The following is an 11,517-nucleotide window of genomic DNA, read 5'->3' on the forward strand; positions in this document are numbered from 1 at the left end:
TATTCTGGACATCGGTCACTAGGTCGCCATTGTTGTTCTTACAGGAGGTCAGTGCGTTTAGGAGGCAATAACTACAGTGCTGAAATACAATGCAACGCTAACGTGGAACTCCAGCAGAACATAGGAATGGAGGCAGAAGAAGCAAACGGCGCTGAGGAATTTGTTTTAGCGACGAAAATTCAGACCCCAATGAAAAATTAGAAGAATTTTCTGAGCTCGGAAGCTCTGGAAAGCATAAACAAAATAAAATTGTATTTTTTAATTTGGGTTCATGTATTTTTGGATATTTCGCTGCCATCTATTCACTAATTTATCAAGTATTTAGAAGTTAAAATACTCATCACTAGAAAAATCACCAATTATTACAACGCTTTTATCAACTTCTATGAAATTGAAAATGAAAAGCGTGGGGCGCATGTAATACACTTGAATTGATATGAAAAGTAATATATGTATGTATGTATGTGGGTATATGAATAACGACCGCTTAAAATCGATTTCAAAGTTCTACTTTCGCTGTAGAAATTTTAGGTCTACGTTATGTAGTTTGACTATTGTCAATTAAATCGAATGCTTTGTATTGCATGCGCTCCACGTTTTTCATTTTCAATTTCATAGATTGTTTATAATGACTTTTGCTAAAATTTCAAAATCAAAAGTTATCAAAACACATTCTATGGGACTGAGAAATATTATTTCCTACTTTTTAGTCCATTTATAAAAGCGTTGTATATTAAAAAGTTTTTTTTATATTATTTTTTTCCAATAGTTTCATCGCTAAATTCACTTGTACTTCACCAACTAGATGACATGTTTGAGCGAGTGAACATACTGTAAAGGCTCCGTTATGCATACTTGGCATGGCTTGAGAGCTGTCACATAAGAAATCTGTTAAATGAGCCTCGCGTGTAATCGGTTATCGAACGCACAGCACTACATACGTAGAAGTCTGTTGGTTTTTGATTTCTACGTAAAAATGGTATAGCAGTGCATGCAATGCCAAGTATGCATAACAGAGCCTTAAGGCTGCTACAACAACAACAACTGTAAGGCAAATGCGCCCATGTGTGTGCACACGCCCGGAGAAGTGGTTACTCTTTTCCCAAGCACATACAAAACTGATGCCCGTATGATACTATTGGGGTGTTCACAGTTCGTTCCAAATAGTGTCTCAAAATGTAGACATCTACATTTTAAGACGTTTTCTAACCGTAAAATCTGTGGTGTTGTTGTTTCCCATACAAAATTGGAAAACGACGCCGTCTACATTTTGTCACACTCAAAGGTATGTTTTTTACGCGTCTACATTTTGCAACCTCGCAGCAGGGTTGCATTATGGCAATACTAATCACATTTTTTTTATTTATTGGGCACGTTTTCTGTATTTGCATTTAATTTGAGCGCAATTTCTGATGAAAAGAAACAAATCAAGGAAAAGAAATAACAAATATTAGGAATTGGTAATTAAGTTAAATAATTACAATTTTTCAGAAACAAAATCGAAAGGCGACATATAAAAAATGCACGCAAGGAAGAAATGTCTGGCAACACCAGCAAAGTTTTGAGACGATTTTGCGACGACTGCTAGAAAGGGGTGCTCACAGTTTGATGCTAAAGATGTCTCAAAATGTAGACGTCTACATTTTCAGACACAATTTGGAACGAACTGTGAACACCCCATATGTTTTTTTCTTGTATTTCGAGTGTATTCATGATTAAATAATATAAGGTTGGATAACCTGGCAGTTGTCTCGCTCCCGCATTCTGCTTTAGCCTGTGTTGCTTCCTTTTTTGATTTGTAGAAACTACTACTAAAATACAAGGAGAAATATTGTCTTCGTATAAAAAGTTCAACAGGCAACACTGCCGATATTTTCATCGATTGTTTCGTGAAAATTGATTTTCTTATTGCGCAAATTCAAGTAGGTAAGGCAAAAAAATCAAAAATAGTACAACTATTTTGAACTAAAACAATAATTTACACATTTATTTACAGAGTATCGGAGTTATTCAAAAATTGTATTCAATAACCTTCGTTTTACAGCAGCCGTTGCAGGTAAGTTTTGCGTACTAGGTGAATTGCAGCCGTTTCATACTTTGGGCCGGTTTTTCAGTGCACGGGTGGTTTAAAATAAGTCTAAGCGCCCGATCTGGCTGGTTTAAACTAAGATCAGCCAATCAAATGTCAGCCAGCTGTTCAATTTAAACTCAGTTTACTTAATCTAAGGTTAAACTGGCACTCAAAAACTGGCCCTTACAAGTAAGTATACCACCCTATAAAAGTGAAAGTGTAAATACTAATAAAGTTTTTTTCTTGTGCAGTTCAGGATCACTTTGTGTGTCCGTTCACGTTCACCACTGCAACCTTTGGTTTGGTCGAGTGCAGCCTTTGCTTACTTACAAGTAAGTATACCACCCCATAAAAGTGAAAGTGCAAATATTAATAAAGATTTTTTCTTGTGCAGGTCAGGATCACTTTGTGTGTCCGCCGACCAAATGTAACTCAATTTCAGATATTGAGCACGTAATTTTTAAATGCAACAAATATAATAATATAAAAAAATTAATTTACAGTATATTTTGCTTTGATGCCTTTATGTTTAAATTCACATTTAAGAAACCTACCCTAAAATGCGCATTAGCGGCATTATTTTTAACATTTATAAGGAAACTCCTCCGATAGATGCATTCAACATACCTGCACATCATATGGGCTAGGGTGACTTAGGTTTTTTTTTAAACAAATTATAACAAAAAGTTGCTCCAGCTTTTGCTCTGTGTACATTTTTAGCGCATAATCTCAAAAATGCCAAATTTTGAGTTGTGACTCTTTTGAAGACGGTGTGCGATAGAGTCCCTTTGAATAAAGGATTTGTTTTAAAATACACTGGACTTTTAATGAAACCATGGTTTATTTTGAATATTTGTCGACAAAATTTTGCTTTGGTCAGTATTTTATGTGAATAAAATTCTCTCATTCTTCATTTATTCCATTTTTAATATCTATATAGCATGTTTAATATACCATAAAAAAGATAATTCATTGTCTATTGTGTAGATCAGTGGAATCTTCTTTATATATTTAATTAAATTTTTATACAAAAAGCGCATTTCAGCACTACCAGACTACTTTTCTTACTACCTTTTCACAAAGGGGATAAAATGGTTACCCGTCTTCTCTTTCCTTCTCAAATGCAACCTTACAAGGCAGTCGATTGACACAAATGTCACTATTTACCCAACCTTGTACTATTGAATCATGGAGTGTATTATATATGTATTTTGAAAGAAAGAGAAAGTTATATAGGATTTCAGTACTTGTGTAAGGGAGTAAGCTATATACAAAAAAATAAACGAAAAACTGACGAAAAACAAACTAGGTGATTAAAAACAGTCCGGCCGACTTGTATTTCGTTAGGTTTTTTTTACAGATGGCTGTATTTCGTTCGTTTTTCTTACACAGCTGTTTGCATTTTGCCAGACGAGTTATTTTCTTAGCAAAATGGAAATACAATTAAATTAAATACGTTATTGCCTTGCTACTTTAATTTGAAATTTCAATGTAACAAAACTGTTTTACGCAAATTTTAATTTCGTTTATTTGAATTTCGGTAAGGATATGTCAAAACTACGCTGTTTTTCACACAGAATTTGTTTCTCTCTAACACATTGCCGAATTGTTTTTGTAATTTGACTTTCGTCAGTTTTTTTGTTTGTATTTCTATGAGCGCTTGGAGCGCACGTACGAGCGCTGCCCCCGTCATGATATCAAAATCGTGCTTGGCGACTTCAATGCCAGGGTGGGCAAAGAAGGGATCTTTGGAACCACCGTTAGAAAATTCAGCCTCCACGACGAAACATCTGACAACGGATTGAGGCTGATCGACTTCGCCGGGGCCCGAAACATGATAGTATGCAGTACTAGGTTCAAGCATAAAAAGATCCATCAAGCTACGTGGCTGTCTCCGGATCGAAAAACGAGAAACCAAATCGATCATGTGGTGATAGACGGAAGGCACGCTTCCAGTGTTTTAGACGTACGCACACTCCGAGGCCCAAACATCGACTCGGACCACTATCTTGTTGCAGCCAAGATACGCACCCGCCTCTGTGCAGCAAAAAATGTGCGCCCAAATATGCAAGGAAAGCTTAACGTCGAAAAGCTGCAATCACAACAGACAGCCAGCACTTTCGCTACTCGATTCTCACACCTGCTCTCAGAGAGCACTCTTCAACAAACCGACATATGCGAGCAGTGGAACCACATTTCCCGCTCATTAAGTACCGCCGCCAAAGAAGTAGTCGGATTTCAGCGAGCCCGAAAGAACAACTGGTACGATGAGGAGTGTCAGGAAGCTGCAGAGAAAAAAGATGCCGCCTACAGGGCCACGCTGCGATCGGGCGCAACGCGCGCTATGTGGGACCGCTATAGGGATCTGAAGAGGGAAGCGAGACGTATTTGCCGCAACAAGAAGAGAGAGGCCGAAATACGTGAGTGCGAAGAGCTTGAAATGCTGGCCGACAGGAGGAATGCCCGAAAATTTTACCAGAGAGTTAGGCGACTGACGGAAGGTTTAAAGACCGGGGCGCACTCCTGTAAGAACAATAATGGCGACCTAGTAACTGATGTCCAGAGCGTACTTAAATTATGGAGGGAACACTTTTCCGCCCTACTAAATGGTAGCAGCACGGAAAGTTGTGGAGAAGAAGAACCCGAGCCCGCAGTCGATGATGACGGAGTCGAAGTTCCACCGCCTGACTATGACGAGGTACGTATAGCAATAACGCGGCTGAAAAACAACAAAGCCGCTGGAGCTGACAGCCTGCTAGCTGAGCTATTCAAGTACGGCGGCGAGGTGCATGCATCAACTCTTGTGCAGAATGTGGTCAGATGAACGCATGCACGACGACTGGAATTTAAGTGTGCTCTGCCCAATCCACAAGAAAGGTGACCCCGCCATTCGCGCCAACTACCGCGGGATCAGTCTTCTAAGCATAGGTTACAAGATCTTATCGAGCGTATTGTGTGAAAGACTGAAGCCCACCGTCAATGAACTGATTGGGCCTTATCAGTGTGGCTTTAGACCTGGCAAATCCACCATAGACCAGGTATTCACAATACGCCAAATCTTGGAAAAGACCTGCGAGAAAAGGATCGACACTCACCACCTATTTGTCGACTTTAAAGCCGCTTTTGACAGCACTAAAAGTAGTTGCCTATACGCCGCTGTCTGAATTTGGCATCTCCTCAAAACTCATACGGCTGTGTAAAATGACGTTGAGCAATACTACCAGCTCCGTCAGAATAGGAAAAGACCTCTCCGAGCCGTTCGCCACAAAACGGGGTTTCAGACAGGGCGACTCCCTTTCATGTGACTTCTTTAATCTGATGTTGGAGAAGATAATAAGAGCTGCAGAACTGAACCGCTCAGGAACAATTTACTACAAGAGAGTGCAATTGCTGGCTTATGCCGATGACATCGACATCATCGGTAACAAAAACCGCGAAGTCTGTTCTGCCTTTTCCAAGTTGGATAGGGAAGCAAATCGAATGGGTCTGGTGGTAAACGAGGACAAGACGAAGTATCTCCTGTCATCAAACAAACAGTCAGCACATTCGCGCCTTGGCACCCACGTTACTGTTGACAGTTACAATTTCGAGAAAGTAGAGAATTTCGTTTACTTGGGATTCCCAAGTTGGGAACCAGCATTAACACCGATAATAATGTCAGCATTTAAATCCAACGTAGAATCACTCTTGTCAACAAGTGCTACTTTGGACGGAGTAGGCAATTCAGGAGTAAAGTCCTCTCTCGACGTACGAAAACCACGCTCATCACTCATCATGCCCGTGCTGATATATGACGCAGAAGCATGGACAATGACAACATCCGATGAGGCAGCTCTTGGAGTGTTTGAGAGAAATATTTTGCGGAAGATTTACAACCTACCAATCAAATTTGTTTGTTTGGTACAAACACAGGGTTGCATATCTCATATTTAAATAGCCAATATTGGCCATTTAAGTGCAGATAAAACATATGATCTGAAAATGAATAATGGAAGTTAATCAGCAATTTCTACTTAAATAGGCCATTCGAAATTTGGCATAAAAGATAATAACAGGAAAAAGTGAAGGAACGAAAAAAAAAATTTTTAGTCAAAGAATGGCAACAACAAAACTAACGTCAATTAAGAATAGAAATGTATGTACGAAACGCATTCACACAAGCATAATAAACACTTACTATATTTATCATTTTTTTCCTCTTTCCATTTTCAATTCACTTTTTTAGTTTTTAGAATATGCTCACTTTTCTTGTATTCTTTAATTTCCGTTAATTTAAAATCAGTTAAACACTTTTCAATATTTTTCCAGCAAAAATTCTTCTGACTAAATATGACTACTTCGGACTGAAGAGTGTCACTCTCACTGAGTGTTGCTCTCCCCCTTTTCTGCTGTCGTTTTCTACTTAAGAAACGCTTTTTGGACCGAATCTGACTACTTCGGACTATTTCTGGGGGATAAGGAACGCAGCTAATAAAACGGGATAACTCGTTATAATTGTAGCCAAAGTGAGCAACAGGGGCGTGCCTTCTCTTTTGCCCTAGTACGTTTTTTGACTGGATGAAAAGAGAAGGCTCGCCCCTCTTGCGCACTTTCGCTACAATTATAACGAGTTGTCCCTTCTTATTATCTACGTTATTTGGTTGACTTCTAAATATTATCGGCGCAACTATATCTTACAATAAATATTGCACTTTCATTTGTTTAAATGAGCTGCTTTGGCAGCATATTCATCAAACCGTTTCTAACTGCCGTCCCTAAATTGGCGCGTCAAGAGCCAAACAACTGTCAAAAATCCTCATGTCCGTACAGTTTGTATGGAGCATCCCACAATAACGCGGCGCTAACGCCGAGCAAAAGGAATTTTCACTATCGACAGGGCGTTACGTGTTGAAGTTGAATGCAGAAGACGGGAAGAAAGAGAAAGGAAAATAAGGTGAAAGAAGAAATGAGAATAAAAACGAGAGGAAATGAGAAAACGCTAAACAATATGCCGCCTTGATTTGGGGATAGCGCGTGCTGACACTCGTTGACAATGGAAAACGCAACGCTTAGCGCTCCAATTTAGGGACGCCAGTAAGACGTAATTGTTGGGTTCAACTGTTGCCAGCAGTTTCGTAGTAGATTAGCTAAACAGCTACGTCTTATACTAGGTTCACATATAAGTAGATTATCCTCATTTTCGAGCTTAACACCCTAATCTGTAATTATAACAAGAGATTATCCATATAAAATTCGTCCCTTGTTAATCTGTAATTATAAAATAATCTCAGATTTAACCGATAACTTTTCGGTGTCCGTCCTAGTTTTATCGATTGTTTTTGCGAAAGAGAGAAGAAATGCCAAATGTAAAAGTAAACAAAAATGTACGCTAGCAAGTAAAAGAGGTTTGTAAAGGTATTTTTAATAAAATGTTAAGTTAAAATATATTTATATTGCTTATTATAGCAGAAAAACGTGATCACGGTGGCACAGAGAAGAAACATAACTTTTCCTTGAGATGTGAGAATAACAAGCACAACAAATTTGACGGCTAATAATCTGAGATTTGCCTGTGTAAACGGGGTGATTAAAAAACGAGCTTTGATTGAGATAATATTGATATGTGGACATAGTTTTATGAACGCGCCCATTTTGTTGATAATTACCCAGAAGTTTTGGGATGAGTTTTCCGAGGAATGAGATATACAATTATACCATGTTCTAACCGACAACGAAAACACTTTGAAAACGAGTTTTGGGATTGTGGGCTGAAGACTGTTCACACCGGCTGTTAGTGTTTTCGTTGACATTTCTTACATCCTCTGATTACAGTTTCGCTACGCAAAAACCAAACCAAAATGCTTTTTCCTCGTTTTCTTTTCATTAGCAACCTCTTACTTTCATTCTTATTTTACTTTGGCCAGCCAATTAACAATAAATCCGAAATGGCGTATTAAACATGATAAAATATGACTTCCACTTCGATAAATAATCGAAAAAACTAGTAAAGGCACCGATTGGAATGAGTGGAACGTGAGTTTTCAAGTAGTTTTCAGCGAAAACTGGTTTTCGTTTGACAGATTTTACATGGACGAAAACACAAGTTTTAGGTCGAAAACCAGTTTTAGCAACGAAAACATGTTTTCGATGTCGGTCAGAACATGGCATTAGAGTTCGATAAAAGTGATACTATTTTTACTAATTGGTAGTTAATTGATTCAGTACTTTTGTTCCCTTTTTAACGGACTTCACAAAAAGAAGGTTATCAATTCGTCGGAATATATTTTTTTATGTATGTTCCAGCATAACTTTGGGGATCACGTTAACCGATTTCTATAATACTTTTTTTAAAGAAAAGGTGTTACCTCACAGGTGGTCCCATACAAATTTACGATCATTGGATCATGTAGAAATTAACGATAATCCTAAATTTTTATATGAGAATTGAAGTCGTTTTTTTTTGCTTAAAAATTACTTGTTCATATTAATGTTCAAACAATAAATAATTTTTGCCTGCAATTTATTGCCTAAACTTTGTTCAAAGTTTCTTTTAAATATCGTAAGTGTTTTCGATAATGGTAATGCTCGAATGAATAACTGTCAAACGACGCCTGAAAAGCCTGAAACAAGTTTGAAAGTTTGCATCTCTCAGGCTTTTGGGACTTCAGTTGTGGAGCAGCTTCTATACAATTGCAGTAAATCACCTTTCAGGCTTGAGCGCCTCAAGGTGCAACGCCTGAAAAACCTGCTGTTTGCTTCAGCTTAAGTGCGTGATAATGTAAAAAACATAAGGGGTCTTCCCTTAAACTCCCTTAAAGCCTCGTAAACCTCGTAGATTTACGAGCCTCGGAAAAGAACTGTAAAAATTTGTATGGAGCTCTATTTACGAGCCCGTCATAAAATTACGAGGCATATTTGATGCGCAAACGACCTCGTAAACTTCAGTGTTGCCGAGGGGCCGAAGATTTTATACTTAAATGTACATGATCCAACTACACAAGATCTAACAAGATGAAAAATCTAACAAAAGAAACAAGTAATTTTCTGGCTGACGTTTGTAATTTCGGCGCCATGTTATTTTCTTTGAAAAGTAAACAAAGAATATGAAGACGAAGCATAAAGAAAAAATGCAAGCAATTTTGCAGCACATGTTTGTGCTAATCAATTTATTATTTTGTACGTGTTTTTGCAACCAATCACCGCGCACTTCATTTTAATTACATTTGCACAAAAAATTTATTGAAAATCGCTTAAAAGTCACTGAAATAAACCACCGACAAAATACACATAAAGAAAGAAGCCAAACAGAAATAGCAAATTTAAAAATTACGACCGTCACACACTTTTTTCGCAATTGCTATTGCAAATGGCTGCTTCTCAACCGGTCAGATCTGTTCTAATTGGTTCATGTTAAATGTATGATAAAATACTGAAAACAAATGTAAAAAAGGGGAATTAATAAATTTCATCCACTAACTGTATTAACATGGATTTTATGCTAATTAGCACTTTTGATTATATTTTAACTTTCATTCGAACTGATGGGCTGAAATATACTACGAAACAAAAATTGTGTTCACAAAACCTCTTCAATTTGTCAAACAGTATGAAGCCACCTTGGTAAATAATTGCATAAAACTGTTTATTATTTAACTTATATGGCTAGTTACGTTTCATTCTTGCCTTGTCCTTTGTGTTCATTTGCTTTTATAGTTGTGTTTAATGAGCTGCTCTAGGTTACGCCAGGTTAAGATATCTCACAAAATTGTGTTTCATGAAGATTTTGCTTGCTCTAACTTACTCTAGTTTTTGTTTCATGGGCCTGCGCTAAGTGGAACTAGAGCAACTTAGAGCACGATTTTCTGCACCAGCTTTTTTGATGGAGTAGCTTAGAGCAAGCAACCGTTTAGAGAATTTGAGCCAATTTACACGATGACTTTTCACTCTGGGTGGAAAGTCATGCGTGTCGAGCTTGTAGGCAAGAAGTGTAGCGAAGTCAGCGGGGTAGGCAAGCACGCACTGTGAGCGAAATCGAGGGGTTTTTTGACGTTTCGCGTTTATCGAGTTCACTTTTTCGTATTTTTGCTTTGCGTTCGCGATTCGCTCCGCTTTAAAAATGAGGACGAAAGAGTTGACCAAAGATAATTTTACGCTTAAATGTCAAAAATACGCAAGAAACGCCGCAAAGAAAAAGTCATCGTGTAAATGCACAAGGATTTTCGAAGACTTTTTTAAAAGGGAACGTGTCAAAAACGTAGGGTGAAAAGTCGTCGTGTAAATTGGCTCCTTCTGCCTGAAAAGTGTTTCATGAGATTTGTGAACTCAGTTGCTCTAACTGATTGTTTTTTTGACATCTGCTCGATTCTGCTCTAACTTGAGCTGCTCTGAACTTTTTTCGGTCTCATTAAACACAACTTATGTGTTCGTAGCAAAAGCGACTACCTGGCAACCTGTAAGGGTTTAATTTTTCCGAAATTTATACATTTATCCACTAAAGTCGTTTGATAAAGTGATAAACTTTCGTTAAATAGATTTCCATACAAAGTTTGACAGTTCATTTATCAAAATGATAAATTTATCACTCTACCGAGTTTATCAAGAGTTTATCACTTTTGATGAAGACCCCTACAGTTTAATGGCCTTATACAAAAAAATAAAGTAGCTTTATAAAAGGTTTATAAATTCAAAAAATGTATGAAAACGTCAATTTATAAAGCTCTTTAAACCTACTTTATTTTTTATGAATAAGGCCATAAAACTTTGCGAGTTTTAATTAGGGTTTACACCGGACAATACTGTCATGACAATAGCAATACATGCACACTTTTTTACTGTTACATGCATACTTCTTCATTATTTTGAAGACAGTAAATCGGACAATGATTTGACGTATTCAGACAATAATTTTGACGTCGTGTGCAAGAAAGAAGAGAAATTCATAGCAAAAGAACTAAAATAACACAAGAGACACTGATGTGCATGTAACTTTGTCCCTTTATTATTTTTCATTTTGTTCAAAATGAATTGTCATACCTGTTGTCAGGACGCCTACGCCACGGAGACAATTGTCAGCGTTTTTGACAACTAATACGTATTTCTTTGTTGTCTTGACATCATTGTCCAATGTAAACGCGCCGTAAGGGAATCCCCTAATTGTTAGAGTACAACTCCACAACAAGGATGAACGAGCCACACAAGATCAAGCAAGAACAAGACAGTGAAAAAAGTAGATTTTTTAGCGGGTTCTAGGCCATCTTGTTTCGCTGCGAATTTAATGATTGGTGCCGTAGTTATTGGGTAGGATTGTTGAAGTGCTAGGATTATGCGGAAGATCTGGTCTATTCAGAACTCTTCTCTGGGCGGCGCTGCCAATTATGTAATCGCTGGCTAAATGTGCGGGTTTGAGGCGTTCGATGTTCACGTTGACATCTCTGCCGTTGACCTCGATGGTATAAACGCGCTCATCT

Source organism: Rhagoletis pomonella, unplaced genomic scaffold (assembly GCF_013731165.1).
Source record: "Rhagoletis pomonella isolate Grant_MI unplaced genomic scaffold, Rhpom_1.0 Rhpom_scaffold_00006, whole genome shotgun sequence".
In the NCBI taxonomy this organism is placed as follows: domain Eukaryota; kingdom Metazoa; phylum Arthropoda; class Insecta; order Diptera; family Tephritidae; genus Rhagoletis; species Rhagoletis pomonella.